This window comes from Mustela nigripes, chromosome 3 (assembly GCF_022355385.1).
Source record: "Mustela nigripes isolate SB6536 chromosome 3, MUSNIG.SB6536, whole genome shotgun sequence".
In the NCBI taxonomy this organism is placed as follows: domain Eukaryota; kingdom Metazoa; phylum Chordata; class Mammalia; order Carnivora; family Mustelidae; genus Mustela; species Mustela nigripes.
In genome coordinates, this window is record NC_081559.1 from 68,787,726 (window position 1) to 68,796,458 (window position 8,733).

At 39.8% G+C, this 8,733-nt stretch overlaps 1 long non-coding RNA gene across 1 annotated transcript; it reads right to left on the minus strand.

The window, feature by feature from the left end:
- Positions 1–1,012: 1,012 nt before the first annotated feature.
- Positions 1,013–4,285, minus strand: LOC132013001 (uncharacterized). Its single transcript, XR_009402834.1, has 3 exons — positions 4,199–4,285; positions 3,481–3,670; positions 1,013–1,770 (listed from the first exon to the last, which is right to left on the minus strand). It is a non-coding gene; the product is annotated as an uncharacterized LOC132013001 (long non-coding RNA).
- Between the last annotated feature and the right edge of the window lie 4,448 nt (positions 4,286–8,733).

Sequence of the window (8,733 nt, forward strand, 5' to 3'; positions counted from 1 at the left end):
TGGAGGCTGTCTGTCCACCCCACAGGTCTTTCCCAGCAAAAGAGAGCTGCACAGAACATCTCGTGGTCCATCTCAGCCAACCCTTCCACTGCCAGGATTCGCGGCTTTATATGTGTTCTTCAAGAAACTCCCCTGTGGGAGTTTCTTCAAGAAACTCCTTCAGGAAACTGCAGCCCACATGGCTGGAGCTAGTCTCAGGGCCACATCTGATACTCATCTTCGCTCTCTTTTCCCATCTTTTTTGGAGTCCAATCAACCTCAGTCTGAATATCTGGATCTCAGAGGTTCTCCTGGTAATGTGACCAGGACGGACCCTCACTCCAACAGGCTGAGTTGTCACACTTACCCCTTCACCATCAAAACTGGAAAATGCTACCAAGAGCCACCCCAGTGGACCACCTGTGTGCCGAACACATCCATCACATTCTACGAGCCGTCCCGTCATTCTCTGCAGGTCAGGATCCCTTGGCTCACCCACTTCGATCTTGCCATGGACTCCAGCTGCAATAATTGCATCCACAAACCTTGAGCTTTTGAAGGCCATCAACCAAGATGTCCTTATCCTGCTAGATAGGGTTTCATTCTTTCCCAACCAGGGCCCTGACCTTAATACACCAGTCCTGCCTTGGTCAGGAAAGTTCATCTTCAGAGCTCAGTTTCTCTGATGCTTACATCTTGGGCCTGGCCCTCAGCTTTCCCCGCCCTCCAAACCCTGGGAGTTGAGAGTTCTCCTGCTGCTGGTTCAAGATAACCTTTATACTCCTGCCTCAACTAGCCACGGGACATGGGCTGCCCTGGGAAGGGGCGTGCCTTTGGTGAGGCAACCCCAGGGGGCTGATAGGGAAGGTTATCTGCCAACAGCACTCCCAGCAGGGAGCTTAACAGTCATGGAAAGAGGATCCCTGGGTACATCTCATGGTCCTCCACACTCCCTTTTACCTTAACCCTGTTTGATCCCCTGCCCCAGTTGTAAGTATCAGTAAAGAAATGTATCAAGGCTTTACTGTTTATACTTTAAATATTTATTCCTTCAGGCACCTAAACTCATTTTACAAACATGCCTAGAAGTCTCATCAGAAACATACCACCATTTTTACCCATTTACTTTCCGTTACTAGTTTAAGACGTTAAAGCAATTTTAAAGGGACTTGGACATAATATTTATGATGTAATAGACATGGACTATATTGCTAGAATGCTGGGCACACTGAACACTCAGCTAATGTTGGAGGACAGACTTATTCATTCAATGTTTTTGTTAGTTCTTCTGGGATCTCACCTCATTTCAGAATCCCAACACTCTGCCATTTAAAAATCACCCAGAGGGGCTGTTTCAGAGAACATAGCAACATCCTCCTATATTGACAGCTTCGGAGAGAGCTAACACTGTGCTTATAATACAACAGATGTGCAAAGCATACTCTGCGATAGACACTTTTAAAATCTTGGCAGTGAGTGACAAATCGGCCACATAATCTGTCAGAAGCCTGACCCTATGGGCTGACAGCAAAGCATTTCCCTTGAGAACATATTCTCCACTTAACCTGGAAAAAGGCAGTTTCCTCATGAGCGGAAGAGGAAGAAGACAGCTGGCAAGGGATCGCGGTTCTAGACACAACCACAGCTTAGGTATTTCCCAAAGAGGAGAGGAGGTTGAGGTTGGGCCATTGTCCACTTCTGATTCAATCATCTTCAGCGCGGAGACTCATATACTCTGCAGAACATTACTATAGCTGAATTGGATCCGAGCAGGGTTCTAGATGAGCAGGGCTGTTTTCAGAGAAAATAGGGGACTACTTACTTTAGGTGAGTAGTTATTGTGAGCCATCAGTTAAGTGTATGTCACTGTCTGGAAGCTTCTTGGCTATAGTACCCTCCCCCTCCCACAATCCCTTGGTCTTGTTAGTTGACTGTCTCATGCTTATCATTTTCCTTGCTTGTACAATTGCTCACACTTCTCGCTGACATAGATAAGGATGTCAATCATCTCGTATTCAGACTTCTTTCTCACAAAATTCTAACCTCATCTTCCTAGGGCACTTGACCATTTCTGACTACCTCTTACATAAAGGAAAATGCTATCCCAGATGTTTCCCAACATTTCAACACTCTTGCCACCTGTCCTTTTACTTGGGGACCTCATAAATGATTGTCAGTTTCCTTTTATCTAAAATGAGGGGATTGGACTAAAATGATCCTGAGTTTCCTTTCAGTTCCAGAATTCTCTGATGCTATAATTTTTAACCATTCTTTTGCCCTGCTACTCTCATTATCAAAAGATGTTACTTCCTTATTTCATGGAAACCTTTAGCGTTAGGGTTATAGCATACTTCTATAATTCACGCATAATATTTATAACAGGAGTCATTTTGCAGATATAATGTAAAGTGTATAAATATGTGATTAGAAGATTGTAGGGTAATAGGGTATAATCTGATGATTTTAATGTATCATACAGCATTTTACAATATTGTTACACAATATAATGTATATTTTATGAGTTCTTGACAGCATTTTAAAAATCTTCTGACACTGCTTTTCAGGTTGCTTAAGATGTTCATTAACTCTCTACTACTTCAGAATAATCTTTACTAAGTGAAACATCTGCCCTCGAATCAGACTATTTTTATCCTATTTTAATCCAAATGATGTGTCTCTGCTGCATGTTAATAGGTGCTCCATACAAAAGGATTTTATAATCAAGTAAATTTTGGGAAAGGCTGGGTTAAACACAGTTAAACCACTTTTTACTGCAGGACTTCTCAGAGCCTTTATGTACTTTGAAAGGAGCCCCTTTCCAAACTTTTTTCACCGGCTATTTAACAACTCATGAAGCGCTGCTCAGTGAGGTATTAGGCTGCCCTCTAATTACTTGATGCATACTTTGTATTCCAATCTAGAACTGGATTAAAACTAATAAAGGAGAAAAAAAATTAATAGCTTTCAAGATTCTTCTGTTTGTCTTTCTTGGCCCCATCTGAAGTGCTTACATTCTCACCCTGACCATACCTCTGAATGCTTCTTCCAAGTCCTGCTCTTTTATTAAATCTGTTGGAACTAAATCTACGGAGAGAGAGGTAGTGGGAGAAGGAAGTAAATATGAGAAAATGCTTCAGCAACGTTCCTTTGATGTTAAAAGCGTTGCTGAGAACAAGGCTAGTATCATAAGCAAATACTTTTTATTTCAGGAAGCATTTATGAGCTTTTATCCTTTCTCAGGGCTTAGCTTGTTAGTGAAAATGATGATAAAATGATTTTAAGGGCTACTAAGTCGATTTTGAACAAGGTGAACGTTCTTTTGAAACAACCTGGAAGTCCTACACATTTCTACAGGGCATGATTTATCTAAGCTTTCCTTTGATGTGTTGTTTTCTTCAGCATGTATGCCTTGCAGTCCCACAGTCCTATCACCAGAGAAGAGCCCACACTCGGCTCTTCTCCTGCCGGCTGCTTCTGAAATTCTGGGGACGCTTCACTTACTTTGCAAAGAAGGCAAGGACCATTCTTGAGACTCCGGACAACCACTGGTGCTGAAGCTAGATGTTTCCTCACAGTAAGTCCTCATTGTTTTCTTCATCCAACAAACAAGGTAGAGATGATTTGGAAACTGTCCCTGCTCTCAAAGAGCTTACAATCTAGCTAGAGGAGTCCAGCTGGGGATGGGAGGTACCTAAGAGAAGAATGGTCCGCTGAATGGATGGGAGTAAAACGGAGAGGGCATCCTGGAGGAGGTGTTAATTGGGCTGAATCTTACAGTGTCTCCTTGGTAGACAAAGGAAAGCAAATGGATTCATGAGAGAGGACACAGCTTGAGAAATCTCACAGAAACATAGAGCAGCCTGCTGTCATTTGGGAACAGCTAGTTATTCCTGTGGCTATGACACAGAGCAGGGCAGAGCTGGGGAGCAATGCAGGCAGGCGCCATGTAGTGTATCATGCAAGGATTCAACTTTATCCCACAAACGATAGGGAGCCACCCGAAAGCGTAATGCAAGGGGAAGACAAAAATGTAAGTTCCATGTAGAGCAATTAACGTTGCAGTATGGTGGAGAACAGATTCGAGGGCACCGGTCCAGAGACTGGGAGAGCAAAGGGAGGGCATGAGAGTCCAGGAAAGGGATGGCACGGCCCCAGTCGGCACAGCGGCAAGGAGGCTGCAGAGGGGATAGCTAGAAGAAATATCAAGGAGGCAACATACGTGCAACCAGTTCTCAGTTTTGGTATGCAGCTGGAGCGGTCTGAAATTTCCAGCTTCACTGACCGGGAAGACAGAGGTATCTTGCCCCGAGATGAAGAATCCAGAGGAAACAGTAAGTGTTTCGGGGGCGGGAGGGAGACAGGATGGAAGAGATTCAGTTCCGTGTTTCAGTTTCTGTGTTTCTGAGTGGGAGGGCCTTGCGGGACATCCAGGAGGAAGTGACAAGAGAGAACTGTATATGTGGAACTGAAGCCTGAGAGGGGTGTGGGCTGGAAACTGTGATTCTAGAATCGTTGTTGGGTCACTGGGTGGGGTGGAAGGGGACACTGGTTGGTATACTCCTGGCATGACTGTCTTCCGTAGCGATTTACTACCTGCACCATTCAACTCAAGGCAGGTCTTTGAATCATTTCCTATTTGGCTAAATCAAATTTATTCTGTAAGGAAACTTTATGTCATTACTATAAATTTTTAAATGTCATTTGCCATAAATAGCAGTAAATATAAAAATAAAAAGAGATAGCAACTATATAATATATACTCCCTTATGTAATAATATATATTACATATATAATAATACAACTTCTCTTATATATAAAACAAAATGTGATCAAATTACAAGAAGAAATTAACAAATCCACAATCATAGTAGGAGATATTGGCATATTTTCTCAGTAATTGATAAACCAAATCGATTTAAAAATAGTAAAGATAGGGAAGGTGTGAATGCCGCTTTTTCAAGCAAACATAGATCATCTTTCTAAGTTTTCCCATATACTAAGCCACAAATCTAAGAATATGTATTCTATCATCCAAAACCTCTATTTTACTGACAGTATATTCTGAGTATAGTGCTGTAAGTTAAAAATAAATAACAAAAGGGGCACCTGGGTGGCTCAGTGGGTTAAGCCTCTGCCTTCGGCTCAGGTCATGATCCCAGGGTCCTGGGATAGAGCCCCACATTGGGCTCTCTGCTCTGCAGGGAGCCTGCTTCCTCCTCTCTCTCTGCTTGCCTCTCTGCCTACTTGTGATCTCTGTCAGATAAATTAAAAAAAAAAAAATCTTTTTTAAAAAATAAATAAATAAATAAATAAATGACAAAAAATATATAGACTTTAAAAATTTTTTTAAATGATTCATGGGTCAAAGATGATATCATAATGGAAATGAGAACTAAGATAATAAAAAGTACCACATACCAAAAATTATGGTATAATGCTAAAACAACATTTGGAGAGAAATATACAGTATCAAAAGAATACATCAGAAAAGAAGAAAGATTCAGGTAAAGTTAGAATCCAAATCAAGGAGCTAAGAGAAAAAATAAAATAAAAGAAAACAAAAGCCTCAACTCAGAGAAACTAGAGGAAAATAATAAACATGAAGGTAAAAATGAAATATAAAACAAGTAGCAAAGAAATCAAAAGCTGGATCATTCAAAAGACTAATAAAATACAAATTTCTGCTTTTTAATATAAAGATATCCAGCTTTATTTTACATGGTTGCCTAGTCTTTTTTTTTTTTTTTTTAAAGTAAGCTCTACATCCAATAAAGGGCTTGAATTCAAGATCAAGAGTAATGCTCTACCCACTGAGCCAGCCAGGCGTCCTAAAATTTCTTGTAGGATGCACAAGGGAAGAGTCCTGGCACAAATAAAGATAGTAAGAATAGGCAGGTATTAGGAATGTTCAAAAAGTACATCTGTATACAGTGTTTTGAAAATGAGAAATTTAAACCAATAACACTGAAAAATTAGAAAATTAAATAATTTCTCAGAAAAAAATATAACATATGAAATGGACCAAAAAAGAAAGAAAAACATGAATAGACTTAGAACAACTATGTAATTTGAATTATTAGTTTAAACACACACACAGCCACCTGTACAAATACCATTCCTTTACATCACCAACAATCAAAGTAATTTTTTAGAAGAGATATTACAATAGCAACAAATCAGTCATGATATCTAGGAATAAATCTAATGAAGAATATACAAGGAAGAATTATAAAACTTCAATAAAGGACATAAAGAAAAACTGTAGGACATATATCCAGTTCACAAAACAGAAGACAACACATAACGATGGTGATTCTCCCCCAAATTATTTCATAAATTCAATGTACTATTCTTCTGTTCAAAATTCTAAAGGAGTATTTCACATAAGTGGGTGATCTTGAAACTCAAGGAGAATATAAAGATCAAAGAACAGCCAAGAAAAACTTAAATCTAAAGGTGGATTCACCCTTTAGGAAAGATTATGATGAAACTGTAATATTTAAGTCAGTACAAGACAAATGAACAGAAAAGAAGTCTAAAAACAGACCCAAATATAAAACTAGAACTTGGTATAGGTTCAAAGAGGCCATACAAGTCAAAGAGAAAGGGATGGATTACTGAAGAACCATAGGAAAATGAAACTAAAGCCTTTAGATACGAACATAGGTTACATTTATGACTACAAGATAAGGAAAGATTTCGTAAATATAAAGCCAAAGTACAACCCGCAAAGGAAGGTACTGTCAGATCTAACTATGTTAAAATTAAAATTTTTATGATAAGAAAAAACCATAAACAATGTGAAAGGATAAGCCACAGGATAGATAGAAAAAGATATTTGTTTCCCATCTGTAACTAACAAAGTATTAATGCCCAGGAGATGTTTAGAACTTCTACATATTGCTAAGAAAAATAAAAACAACACAATAAAAAATAAAGTCACAGGAGATGAATAAGAAATCCATGAAAGAGAATATCCAAATGCCCAATAAACAAGAAAATATGCTCAATGTCACCTAAAACGAGGAACATGCAAATTTAAACATAATAATAAAAAATTCCATTTAGTCCATAATACTAGCAAAAATTAATAAATCTCAGCACTGATGTGCGAAGACAAAGAAATCTTTTCTATGTTGCTTTTGAGAGTATAAATTGGCAAAAATATATTAGGAACAATTTGGAATATTCAGTAAAACTGAACATAGAATTACCCTATGACCAGTAGTTCTTCTCAGGAATCTCAGAGAAATATGGGCTCACACTGAGAGGAAGATGCCTCGGACATTGCATTGTCATAGGAACAGAAAAAAAAAAAAAAAAAAAAGGAAAAATTGATGGGGAAATGGATAAACTGGTTTATGCAAATACTTGAACACAATAGAGCTGCTAAAATAAATTATTTCCATCTACATATTTCAACTTGGATAAATCTCAAGTATATAATTTTGAGTTTAAAAACAAAGCAATTTGCCTAAGAATGTGTTCAATACGATGCCATTCATTAAAATGTAAAACCCCACAGGACCATATATTGTTTTTTGATACATACAAATGTGGAAAGTACACCACGTAGGGTAATAACGCTGGCTATAGTGGGTGCAGTTGCGGACTCGCTCCTACTCCCTCTGCACTCCCTTTTCTGAAATCTCCAGCACCTTCTTACAGTCAAAACCCTCCTAAAGAATGGATGAGGAGGATGGTCAGCCCCACCCACCCTGAGGTCAGGCCTCAGGGCCAGGAACTTTACAATAAAACACAAGAAGGCTGTCAGGTAAATATTCTAATCTCCTCAGCTCTCAGTGGAACAGCTCTGAGCCCTGTCTACACCATCCCCTAAAGTCCCTTTTGGGACTGAGCCCAGCTGCCCACAGGAATAACCCGTTCACTGTCACACTCTCCACTGAATTCCTTTCCTTCCTGGTATCACTTTCCTTACTTCCCTACAGCTGCTGTTGAACCTGGGATCAATTCTCAAACTATCCCCACAGTATCAGGACAGGAGCTACCTTCGCGAAAGGGAAAAGGGAGAATGGGGTGGGTGCACATTTTCACTTTTATCCATCAAGTTTTACTTCTCAAAAAAGAAATATGAAGTAAATATTAGCAAAATGTTAGGGTGGTGGATTTATGGCTGTTATTTTATTTTGTATATTTTCTGGGCTTTCAACATTTCATAATTAAGAATAAAAAAATGTGTCATAAAGTAAATGCTTGATAAATCCACGATAAACAGAACACTAGTTCTGTATTTCATTAGATCCCTACCCCTAGGGCCACCTCTGGGATATTTGAGGATCCAAGCAACTATTTTTTGCATTTGGATTTTAAAATGTAGGGGCACTGGGTGCCTCAGTCAGTTAAGCATCTTCCTGGGGCTCCAGTCCTGGGATCAAGCCCCACATTGGACTCTGTAAAGTTTTACAGGCAAGGTAAACACAACACCAGATGAGGTAGGCACAAGGCAAGACTTATTAAAGGCATCTCCTGTGAAGTTTCGGGTCTCAGGAGAAGGGAGGAAAGTTGCACCAGGAGGAGGCTCGCACTCTCGGTTGAGGTTCCCCGACTCGGAGAGGAGAGTCGGGGAAGTCACACTGGGAGGGAGTCGGCGGGATCTTTTATGGGGCCAAGGTAGGGCGTGGGCTCACATGGTAAGGTATTTGGTGATCAGAGGGTATGCAGGGTGCGGAGGACTGATGCTCTTGTTTCCTGCATAGATATCAAGTTAACTGTGGAGACGTGACTGGGCCATAC